The sequence below is a fragment of the Chlorocebus sabaeus genome, chromosome 13, assembly GCF_047675955.1.
Source record: "Chlorocebus sabaeus isolate Y175 chromosome 13, mChlSab1.0.hap1, whole genome shotgun sequence".
Lineage (NCBI taxonomy): Eukaryota > Metazoa > Chordata > Mammalia > Primates > Cercopithecidae > Chlorocebus > Chlorocebus sabaeus.
In genome coordinates, this window is record NC_132916.1 from 52,896,223 (window position 1) to 52,909,719 (window position 13,497).

Consider the following 13,497-nt stretch of genomic DNA (forward strand, 5'->3'; position numbering starts at 1 on the left):
ACAGTTCCTTTACTATGAATGCTAGCAATCATATATTAGTTTGACATTGTATTACTTCATCAGAGGAAGACATAAACTAGGAGATAACCTTTGTCAGTAGTTACCTTGATGATTAGTCATCATTTACATTTGGCATTTTTCCTGTCATAACTCTCATTATGATGTCTTCTACAGACTGTAAGCTGTTAGAAAGCTGAGACTGTATTTCCTCTATGTTCTACAAGGACCAAGCCCATGTCATCCCATGTGCATGTTTGCATGTGTAGGTCATGATGAGTCTGTTGGTCATTAATGTGAGGATCATTGCCTCTTTAAGAATCAAACTTTTGTTTCATTGGTTCCTGGACTGTCATTCTAATGTCATGGAAGTTAAGGATTCTGTATTGTTTATCATTATATCCCTGCCCATAAAACAGTGGTCATATAGTTGTTCAATTAAATGTAGTTGAGAAATGAATGCATGAGCAGACTTTCTAAAGTAGCTTTGGAGAAATCTGGCAGGAGAAGATGTTGAATTTTAAGAAAATGAAGGAAGAAATCCCTTGAAAGAAGGCTTAAGAATGATTGAACAGAGAAAGAAAATCTTAATTTCTATGGCCATTTGAATAGTTTAAAAGTATTGTTCTGATTCAAGATGCTGAAGTCCATCTTTTCCTTTATTCTATTTCTAATATTTTTCTTGTTTATGGCTCTAATACTGATCAAGAAAGCAGACTTACTGGTTTCCTTCTTTTTGTATTCTTCTGTCTGAATAGGAAATATTATCATTTATGCATAACAAACAGCCGTTAACATCATACATTTACATCTAGAGATATTGAAGACTTATTTTCATAAATTATTGTGTGATACTCAGAACTCAGTACCTGCTGGAAGATTGAGAGCTTTGTATCTAAATCCATGGCGTCAGGGGCTAGGCGCGGTGGCTTATGTCTGTAATCCCAGCACTTTGAGAGGCCAAGCTGGGCAGATTGCTGGAGCCCAGGAGTTTGGGACCAGCCTGGGAAACACGGCAAAACCCTATCTCTATCAAAATAAATAAATAAATAGAAATACGAAAACTAGCCAGGCATGGTTATAGTTCCAGCTACTTGGGAGGCCGAGGTGGGAAGATTACTTGAGCCAGGGAGGTAGAGACTACAGTGAGCCAAGATTGCACCACGGCACTACAGCCTGGGTGACACAGTGAGAGAGATCCTGTCTCCATAATAAATACATAAATACATGACAAATAAATAAATCCAAGGCATCTAGGATAAAGTGAGATTGCATACTAAAACAGTTTAGGGTGGTGTAAGTCATCTTAGATCTCAGAGTATTTGAGGTTTCCCCTTTCCTAGACAGCTTCAAGAAGGGAAAGCTAAGTTCACATCTCTTATTCACTATGCTGTCTTTCAACGTAAAATACCTTAGTAAACAAATCATGATCAGATTGATGGCCCTAGGATTCAGTTACTGGTTATACACTCTTATTTCAGCGTGGTTTGACTAAGATATGTCTCCTGCCAGCCTGCCCCACACAACCTTATTTCTTCATTTATTTGGTAAATATTCACTATGTGCCTCATAGGTGCCAGGTACTATTCTAGATACTGCTTATATAACAGGGCACCACGTAGGCAAAAATCTTTGCCCACAGTTACATTTTAGTGGAGGGAGACAGACAATAAACAAACAAGTAAAGCCTATAAATGGTCTAGAAAGAATAATTGCTATTGTTATAATTAATAATGCAATATCTGAAAAATATCAGCAAAAAGAGGGATTTTTATTGTATTTGCTCCCAAACCAAGATTAGATTCAATGTAACAATGTTATCAAAAGTAACATTTTAACTCAGTATAAAAAAAGAATGTGTTATTCATACATTAAAAAAAAAATTTTTCGGCCGGGCGCGGCGGCTCACACCTATAATCCCAGCACTTTGGGAGGCCGAGGCAGGTGGATCACGAGGCAGGAGATCGAGACCATCCTGGCTAACACGGTGAAACCCCGTCTCTACTAAAAATACAAAACAAATAAGCCGGGCGTGGTGGCGGGCGCCTGCAGTCTCAGCTACTCGGGAGGCTGAGGCAGGAGAACGGTGTGAATCTGGGAGGCAGAGCTTGCAATGAGCAGAGACTGCGTCACTGCACTCCAGCCTAGGCAACAGAGCTAGACTCCATCTCAAAAAATCTCTCTCTCTCTCTCTCCAAAATCCTGGGTGTTTATATTTTATAAATTATAGTGTAGCTATCTGGGTTTCCTTTTTCACTTTGGCTGTTAGGAAACTGAGATCTAAATTTGTAGTCACAGTGATTGTGCACGACTTACTGGTCTGCATTGTTATATACTGAACTTCCAATGGTATTATCTTACTATTCTACCCTCGTTTTTCTTTCGCTTTAATTTCTCTATTTATTTGTATTGTAATGTATTGATTTCATTTTTGTTAACCAAGAACTAAGTCTACAGACCAATAATGAAAACTATCCCAAGTAAACAGGTACTTCAGGTTTTTGTTTTGAAACAGAGTCTGGCTCTGTCCCCCAGGCTGGAGTGCAGTGGCGCGATGGCTCGCTGCAACCTGTGCCTCACGAATTCAAGCAATTCTCCTAGTCAGCCTCCGGAGTAGTTGGGATTACAGGCACACACCACCACGCCCAGCTAATTTTTTGTATTTTTAGTAGAGACGGGGTTTCACCATGTTGGCCAGGCCGTTCTCGAACTCCTGACATTGTGATTCACCCGCCTCGGCTTCCCAAAGTGCTGGGATTACGGGCTTAAGTCACCAAGCCCGGCTGGTACTTCAGTTTTATACATTCACAGAATGAATCAAGAGATTCTGCCTTCCTACTTAAATCTTTTTGGCTGAAAAATGCCAGGTCACAGGAGGGTAGGGTGTCTTATCCAAGATTTCAGAGGGAATCCTTAAGCATGGCTTATTAACTACCTGTTAAACAAGTGGCGAATTAACAACTTAGGGTGAAATGGGAGCAAGAGTGTTTTCTGCATTTTGAAGGCTATTGGTTAAAATGTAATCAAAGGTTATTCATCTCTAAATCATAAAATGAAACTAGCTTTTAAGTTTCTCTCAGTTCTATGTGACATTCTGCCGTTTATCTTTGAGTTTTGATGAGAGAAAGAGTTTAGAATGACCAACTGGGTTCTCCAAATTTTTACCAAAACTGTGAATAAGAATAAATGTAGGCACAGAATCTATAAATCATAGCACATGGACATGCTTGAGGAGACTAGGTATGCCATCAGAAATGTCTTTAAATTATTGTAGCATACTCCTGCATTTAAAAGATATTAACTATGTGATTTAAATCCAAAGGTATGATTTTTCAAAGAAAAATGATATCTGAGTTGGTGGTAAGTGACAAGACCCATCACAGAGATATTTTGTCCAGTAGCAACCCAGCTGCTGATCAGTTTACTAAAGAGCCCAAGGGGCAGATTAATTATTTAGCAGCGGAATAAATTGAAAAGTTGGCCCTAACGACTTCAATACAAATTGAAACACCAGATTCTGCAAAACTCTCGGCAATAATCACAGAAAATGTGAGTAAATTTGAAACCAGGTTTTGCAAATGGTCTGACATCATCATCTCCTTTTCTTTTCTCTTAACCCTCAACCTCCAGTTTCCCATACTCCAGCTTATCCAATTACCCACTTTCCCCCTACCCCCACTTCCACTAACATTGTGCTAACCCATACCTTTCTAGTATGGCAGTTCCTCTCTGCATCTGCCATCCCTTCCATCCTATTTATAATGCTCTATATTGGGCAATGCCTGTACCCCCCATACCAAGATAGCATGCAGGATATCATCCTCCAAAAGCATAAGTTACCGTCTAATGGTGAGTACAGCAAACACGGAGAATGCTATGTAAAAAATAAAAATAAAAATAAGAATAAATGCAAAAATGATAGGCACAATGGAGGTACAAACAACCTGCTGTGAAAACACAGATGAAGAGGCAATTAATTCCTGTCATTTTCTAGCAAGAGTGGGTGACAAATATCTTCACTCTGCTTATTCCCCTCCCATCTGTTTCTCTCACTTCTAATGGGGACAATTTGGGATCTGGGTTGTCAGTTTCTGCTACTGAAATGTGAAACTGGAGGATGAAATTTATTCTGATGTCAACCACAGAAGCTGCTGTATTTAACTTAATATAGTGAATGAGCAGTTTAGTGACCAATTCTCTACAAGACACAACCATCCTACATCCCTGTTGTCAGTTACTGCTTTAGGACTCCAATACGAATTGTTTTCAGCCAGGTTTTCTGATTTCTCCCTCTCTCCCCCAACTTCCCAATCCCTTCCCAGGATTGCCCAGTGTTTTCCTTCTGCTAACTCACTAGTTTCTTGTACCAGGCTATTCTAGCTGCCTTATACTTTGAGTATAGACCTGTCTGTGTACCAAGATGGCCTGTTTGCCTATGTATTATGAGTTTAGAGGCACTCTCCAGAGTCACTTTGCCTAAAATGCCAACATTTTATGTGTCTTGGACATCCAAATGACCCCGTGAGGACAAAGCAGAAGGTCCATCAGTCATTTACATCTCAGTTAAAATTATTTCATCATATCATTTTGCTTTAAATAACTAGCAGAGATGAGCTACCCTGGGGAGGCTAATTCACTCTTCAGCCACTATCTACTTAGCATCCTGTTATATGTTAACTTGTTTCTAAAATGAATAAGACTTGTCTGACTCATATGCCGGTTGGGGGAAGAAATACAATTGTAATTTTAATAAGTGATAATTGCATGGAGGAACCGCCAACACTGCCCCGGGCATTGGGTAAAGGCTTAAAAGAGGACCAAGATTTTAAGTAAATCTTGAAGTGTAATTTGGAGTTGGCCAGAGCAAGGGAAGCAGGGAAAAATAACTAGAATTATGAACACGCTGAAATGGAAAGAGTTTGAGTGAGAGCTGAGGTAGAGATTTCAAGCAACCAAGAATAGTATAAGACATTATGGATAGCGGAGAAGAGGTAGATTTAGTATTTGGAAGAAAATTTTAAAGAGAGAATGGGATATGGGAGAATTGTAAGACGGACTATAACATTTCAAATTTTTGCCGTTAAGAACTTGTTTTAAGAAGCAAAGTAACAAGGCAGTTAGGATCAGATTAGTAGGATAAATCTGATGGAATTAGAGTATGAATAATGAAACTGACAATGCATGAATTGTCAACATTCCTTTTAATCAATTCCTTCTCCCAGTCCCTCAGGTCTGTATTTGTTACACATAAACATATTGAAAAGCACAGGAGTCCTGGTTCTATCATTAACTAACTGCTCACAGGTATCCTAAACACCCAGCAATCCAGTTTGCATATTTCACAGGAAAGCACCAGAAAAGATGATCCTTAAGATCTCTTTTAGTTCTAAAGATTATTATTATTTTTGTATTTTGGAAGCATTGCAGTGTGTATTGTACTTTCTAAATAGATACTATCTCCTTCTACTAGAAGCCTAAGCAGTACCAGAGCATTGACATTAAAAAACTCAGGGTTTTATTATTGGAAATTTTTTAAATAACTCTTTTTCTTATTATAAAAATAATACATGTTCATTAGAAAAATTAGAAAATAAAATTGTAAAACATCACAACTCCTACCCACTCAGACACAACCGCGGTTAATACTTGGTATATAACCTTACTAAGAAGATTATTATTTCATGTAAGATTGTATTAAATACTGGCAAATTACTCTCTACTAGAAAAAGGTTGTTTGTTTGCTTATTATAGAGCCAAGTAATTTTCACACAAATAGCTATTGAAGATTTCATGGGGTTCAACGAATCTAGGCAGATTTCTTTCTCCCTACAAAGTCAATCAACACACATTAAGTAAAAATGAATAGAATTACAACTCAGTATAAATGTCTTCCCTGTGGCTTCCGATTTATGCCTCCTAAGGCCCTTTCAAATAACACACTCAAACATTAATAGGAGGGGAATTATGGAGTATGTACAACGCACTGTACAAGGTACTTTCTATGTGCTGACTTGAACCTCATAATAATACTCTAGAGCAGGTTTTTTGATCCCAGTTTTACAGATAAGATTCAGTGGCTTAGAGAGGTTAATTGACTTTATTACAACTACAGTACTAGTAAAGATCTCAACCAAGATTTGACCACAAAACTGCCTGGTGCCAAATCTCATGTGTTTACCACTATACCAGCATTCACTGAACTGTTTTCCAAATAATACTAGTATCGAGTGATACATTGTTCCATGAAAAAAAGAGTCCATTGCCAACTATGTTTGGGAAACATAACACTGCAGGAAAGAAACATGTTTTCTCAGTTTAACATTTATTTCTTATTTGACAGTGAAAATTCCTTTTTTTTCCTAGAAGCATGAAGTTGGTTATGAAGGACTTGAAAATCTTCCCCACTTCCCACCAACAATACAGAGATAATGAAAAAATACAGCATCACTTGAGTAAGATCTTTTACAGATTTGACTCCATGGCTTGGAGTTATTGTGGCCTGAAAGGAAGGATCTGAAGACCAAAATAAAGTTACTGTTTACCTTTAATTCAAGGGTGATTACAGGTTGCTGAGCCAGATGTAAATCTGTAAAAATGTCTCACAGGGCAATATTTTTCCTAACTGCATGAGCTTCAGACTCCTTGTCTGTAAAATAGGGTGAATGATGTTAATACATCATTAATATTAATTATGGGAGAAAGGTACCAGATTGCAGGAGGATCTTAACTGCTTTAAATTCCAAGACAAGAAGTGTTGACTTGGCTGTTACACAACAGGAAGTCATCAAACTTGTCTCAAAGCAGGTTAGTGTTAAGAAAATTAGTGTGATGGCAGTGTGTAGAAGAGATCAGAGGAGGTTACTATATTCTGTACCTGCAATTTGGGGAGTCTGACATTACACCAACTGCCTTCCTCCACTTCAGTGCGGGCTGTAACCACTGTCCAGTAGATCACCACTTTTTATTTCAGGATACTCAATTATTGTTTGTCACAAGAATTTAATTCATTGGCTCAAAGTTTACCTCCTCAAGTTTCACTTTACTGTGCCAGAGAACTTAAAATTTGATAATGTTATGACTACAATTTTCAGTTGTTTCCTAAAGGGGAAGATAAAATTGTCTAGACCAGGAAACTTGAAGTGAGTATCTTTAGAGGCAGCAGTATCTTTAGAGGCAGCAAGACCTGTCAGTATGAAAGAGCTGGAGGAGAAAGAAAGTTGGTCTTGGCTTTTGGACCCTTTTCCAAAACTCTGGGGAAGCCCTAACAATGTATTTGTATGATCATATACTTTTGGTAAAATTTGCAAATAAAGATATTGTACCTGCAGAAAGACTTTGTCTCTTTCCTCATTAACTTCTCCTGTGCCATATTTAGGTATAAGAATAGTGGTGGGCATTTTTGGTATTTAATTAATAAGATGAGGTGGGACTGTAGTGAGATTTGTTTAAACAGTAGTTCTCAACTGAAGGTGATTTTGCCCCCTGGGAGACATTTAGCAATGTCTGGAGAAATTTTGGGGTATCACAACCAGGGCAGTGGTCAGGAGAGCTACTCGCTTCTATTGGGTAGAGGACAGGGAGGCGGCAAAACATCCTGGAATTCACAGAATGACTCCTCCTTCAACAAAGAATTCTCTGGCCTCAAAGGTCAGTAGTTTCAGGTTGAGAAACCTCAGTTTAATGGAAAGAATTTTAATGGTTTGCAATTTTAGGTACACTTAAGTTTCTGGTTGTCTGGATACAGAAATGTTTACCAGAAATACTCTGTGCTGAGTTATCCAATGTGATGATCTGAAGATAGAAGACCAGAGACTGTATCATTATATGCACGTGCTCTACAGTAATTAGCACTAGAGGTCTAAAGGTGATGGAGAAAGGTTTGAAATGAGCCAGGACCTAGTCAGTGTTTTCCAAACATTAAACATGTGAAATTAAAGGGAAGATGACTACTCTTCCCTTTATAGAAGTCCTCTTCTGTCAGGAAAATGCAGCAGGTACAATTATAAATGAACCACATTTTTTTCTCTTTTTTGAGATGGGAACTATGCAAAATAGAATGTATAGAACTCTTGCGATGATAGGGTACAAATCTATAGCAGTACATTGAACACCATACATGTCTGTTTTTAAAGTTACATATTTTATGCATGCCAACAATATAGACGAGTCTTGATGTGATATTACTGAAAATGGATTGTGAAGCTGCAAGAAAGTTTTCTAAACTATCATTTGTTTAAAACATATTTTGATCTATCAGGCTAGAAGACAGACTGAATTATCTTTCTTTTGCTGCTATAGAAAATACAGGATTGTCATATAATAAAGTGACCAACAGTATGCAACCAAAAACGCCATCGAAAAAGTATTAAAGAAGTATATTAGGCAATGAATTAATTAAAAAATTATATTATTCTTGATTTTTTGTAATGTTCATTTTGTCAGCTTTAAAAAATGTTTAATTTATTGTCATTTCTTTTATGAATTTAAATACTATTAATCTCATTTTGAATTTGTAACTTTAACTTCTTTTTCTTAAAAAGGATCCACAAATTTGTATAAATTTCAGACCTCACAGAACCTGGATATTCTCCTATATATACATTTTATTTTGAAATGAAATATTGAATTGCGATTTTCTTTATTTCTTTAAAGACAATGTTTGTTTCCTGCTCATGGCTCACTTCAAAAAGCAGCCCCACTGAGAAATCCATTTTTTCTCTCTTCTGCCCTGTCTTTCTAGGACTAAAATATTCTCTTCCATTTCCCTTACTTATTGGAAAATGAAGAGGCAAGAAAAAAAATCCTATTACCTCTGTGAAGCCTGCTGCCCTAAAGTCACAAACATAATTTATGGATTCTAGCCATGCTTGCATTCCTTGCCATGCCAATAAAGTTTATTGAAATGGGAATTAGAATTTAAAAGCTTAAACCGAAAGAACCAGTCCAGGAATTGGAAAAATATATGTATGTAGCTTATACCGAAATCAGAATATTGTTCCACCTCCAGCCAGACTGTAATGCAAGTTAGCAAAAAGTAGTCTGTTTGATTTTTAAGCCAATCTAATCATGTTAACATTGAAGAAAATTTTCATTTTGATTTAATATTTTATGATCTAAGACTTGTCATTCCATATTAGAATTAGGGTCCAAGAAGAAGAGTACTTTCTGCCTTATGGTTCAGAGTTCTAGGGCTTTAAGATTTAGAGAGAACATGACAAAAAATATCTACGGTAAGGCTGAAATTACTAGTCAGGGTGAACATTATAAAAATGTAAGTAAAAATGAATTTAAAAGTGATATGAGTACATTGAATGGGTTGAAACGTAAAATCCCACAGAGAAGTATTTGAGGATTGCTGCAGGAAATCTACATTAAAGTCCATTATTTCATGCAGAGAGAATCTTACTGAAATTATAAAGTACTCCTATGGCAAAAAGGAAAGAACAACCCACAGCTTTACAGCAGCAGTCAGAGTAACAGCAGACATCTCAAAATAAATCCCTCACACTTTCTGAGGAATAACTCTTGCTAATCAAATGTCCCAAAACATCTGGGCACTACTTGCAGTTGCCTGAACATTCTGGTCAAAGAGACAGAAATATAGGTTGCAATAGGGCATAATAATATTTCAGAGACTCTGCTTCCTAAGCACTACCAACTTCATTCAGTCTCAGAAAGCCCAAGACTAACAGGGAGACAGAAAGATGATGGGCATCAAGAACCCCAGATTGTAGATTAGATTATATTTAAAGCTAAAATCCACTTAGAAGACTGGCTGTGTGTAGATAATCGCACAGATGAAGTGTTTGAGCTCCTCATTCAACTTCCTATACTCTACTTCGTACAGCTCTGGAATAATCAGATAGGCTTGTTGTCTGACACTTTTAGGGAGTATCTGTATACTTTGAGCTTTTAGCGGAGAATTTAGTTGAGAATTCTACCAACGCCTAAGAAAAATATCTAGATGACTCTACACCCTTAATATTTTACAGAATAAAGAAAAAAGAAAGCAGTTTGATACAAAGAAAAAGCTACCAATCCAGAGACAGAGAAACAGTGCATGACTGTAACCTGGCTACATTTCTTAAACTTATCTGCAAAATATTTAAGAGGACATATCTGAGGAATGGTGATGAAGATTAAATAATAGTATGTGAAACAACTTCACATGGGGCCTGGAACAGAGTGGTTTTATTGTTGCTGTGGTTTTAATAGTAATCCTTCCTTTTTAAATTTTTTTTTCCTTGAGACAGGGTTTCGCTCTTTTTGCCCAGGCTGGAGTGCAATGGCATGATCTCGGCTCACCACAACCTCCGCCTCCCAGGTTCAAGCAACTCTCCCTGCCTCACCTTCCCAAGTAGCTGGGACCACAGGCATGTGTCACCACACCCAGCTAATTTCGTATTTTTAGTAGAGACGGGGTTTCTCCATGTTGGTTAGGCTGGTCTCGAACTCCTGACCTCAGGTGATCCGCCCACCTAGGCCTCCAAAAGTGCTGGGCCTACAGGTGTGAGCCACTGAGCCTGGCTCCTCTCTTCCTTTCTCCACCCCAACTATTAATACTTAGGTAATGATGCTTGAGAGAAAGCTCTTTGTCTACTACATTTTGAAGTTAATCATAATTATTTTGTTTCTTCATATGGGTAAATATTTTGAAGTTGGAGGGAAAGAATGTTAACAAAACGAAGAGAAAGATCTGCTCTTTAGATGATTCACAGGATATCATGAGTTCTTATTTACTGAGAAGTAGGAATAGGAACGCAACATTCTGAAAATACCTTACTTTTACAAATACCCCATCTCTGGCTCACTGCAACCTCTGCCTCCCGGGTTCACGCGATTCTTATGCCTCAGCCACCCGAATAGCTGGGATTACAGGCCTGCGCCACCATGCCCAGCTAATTTTTGTATTTTTAGTAGAGACTGGGTTTTACCATGTTGACCAGGCTGGTCTCAAACTCCTGGCCTCAAGTGATCCACCCTCTTCGACCTCTCAAAGTGCTGGGATTACAGGTGTAAGGCACCATGCCTGGACACTCAAACTACTTTGTGTACCGAGTATTTCTTTTTTATCAATTTTTTTTAGTTACGTATGAAAACCATGCTAAAATTAAGTCAAACTATTGAAAAAATAGGTGCATATTTTAATTTAAGGGAAACTTGGGCTAACAATTTCTACCATCACACATAGAAATGTCTAGTACATTGGCTGGGTGTGGAGGCTCACACCTGTAATCCCAGCATTTTGGGAGGCTGAGGCGGGCGGATCACCAGGTCAGGAGATGGAGCCATCCTGGCTAACATGGTGAAATCCCGTCTCTACTAAAAATACAAAAAATTAGCTGGGCGTGGTGGCAGGCACCTGTAGTCCCAGCTACTCGGGAGGCTGAGGCAGGAGAATGGTGTGAACCCGGGAAGCGGAGCTTGCAGTGAGTGAAGATTACACCACTGCACTCCAGCCTGGCCACAGCGTGAGATTATGTCTCAAAAAGAAAAAAAAAAGAAAACCAATCCAAATGTCCATCAATGACAGACTGGATTAAGAAAATGTGGCACATATACACCATAGAATACTATGCAGCCATGAAAAAGGATGAGTTCATGTCCTTTGTAGAGACATGGATGCATCTGGAAACCATCATTCTCAGCAAACTATGGCAAAAACAGAAAACCAAACACCGCATGTTCTCACTCATAGGTGGGAACTGAACAATGAGAACACTTGGACATAGGAACGGGAACATCACACATCTGGTCCTGTTGTGGGGTCAGGGGAGCAGGGAGGGATAGCATTAGGAGATAAACCTAATGTAAATGACAAGTTAATGAGTGCAGCACACCAACATGGCACATGTATACATATGTAACAAACCTGCACGTGGTGCACATGTACCCTAGAACTTAAAGTATAAGAAAACAAAAAAAGGAAAAGAAAAAAAAGAAATGTCTAGTACGTTATTGATCAGAATGAAAAACACTTGGATTTCTTTCTTATTTATTTTATTAACAAGTTTCTGACGGAATAGCAGGCAGTTGGGCCTCAATACAATGTACTAAGTTTTAGACCTAAAAGATTTCAGTATTATAGTCTTATCTGTAAGGTTGTCCTACACAGACCCTAATCACAGCATCAAAAATAGGTTCCAATGTAAAGGAAACATAGTAAGGTATCTTAAATATAGTGTAGCAAGTATACATAAAAGTATTCTTAAATATACTATCTGAAATGTTATATTACATTTCTTGCAATTCTGCCTAACACACCACCATTTATAATTCTTGAAAGGTTTTCTGTAAAAATAGCAGCACTGGTAGACAGACACTTATTCATCTATATTCTTTGTTGTCTGGTTCCCCTTCAAACCACTAACTAGGCCAGCTGTTATTTGATTATAATTGTTAGTTTAAAATGCACAAAGTAACCAGGAATGGTGGCATATGCCCGTAGTCCCAACTACTTGTGAGACTGAAACAGGGGGATTATTTGAGCCCAGGAGTTTGATGCCAGCCTGGGCAACATAGTCAGACCATGTCTCTAAAAAATAAATAATAATAAATAATAAAATATACAAAATATGCACATTGGTTTCATAAATCCATGGCTACACTTTTCAGAAACTACAGGGCCATTCTGGAAAAACCCTGGAAAAACAAAATTGAAACATGATAGTGAAACTCTTAGCTGTAATTCTATATTATTAGAACTTTTAAAGTTAAGGGAATCTGTGAAAATGCATGCATTTTCAAAAAAGGTTTAAACTTCTCCCGCTTTATGTTATGACTTTCTTCTCTTCTTAAGGTGTTAAAATTATAGGTTCACAAAGCCTTATCTGCAAATCTGAAATCCAGAATGATGTGAATACTAGAAGTTTTTCTGAAGCTCATTTGATGGCAAATCTGCCATGGCTAAACAGTAGGTTACTTCTAACCTCTTATTTTGCACAGTTATGGGTAATCCTACATTTCCATGCAAAAATTAACATGTCTTTCATCATGGTGCATATATATAATCTATAGTATGTGTACTACAACACTGTTTTAAAATTCTAAAAGTTCTTAACTTTGACACACATCTAGACCCATGGAGTTCAGGAGAGATTATAGACTTGGATTTTCTTTAGAATTGCTCTTGTTTCAACTCAACTTTTTTTCTTTATTTCTATTTTTAAAGATTCAGTAATTTGAATTTCATTAAAGGTCAGCTGTGCTTAGAAATTGATCAGGAATTAATAATGCAGGACATCTTGTGAATTATTACAAGTAGAATTGAAGTTATTTCTGTTAGAGAGGAGGGGCAAACACCAGAGAGCAAACAGGAGTATCCATTTGAAAAGATACGATTCCTTATTACTGAAGGAAACAAAATGCTAAATGTACGAGTTTTATTTTATCAACACATCTCAAACAGCAGATGCCTGTCACTGTATAAGAACTGCTAAAAGTCCTGTGATTTTCTACCATAATCCAGCTGTTTTTGAAGTTTTTTATAGATGGCCCTTA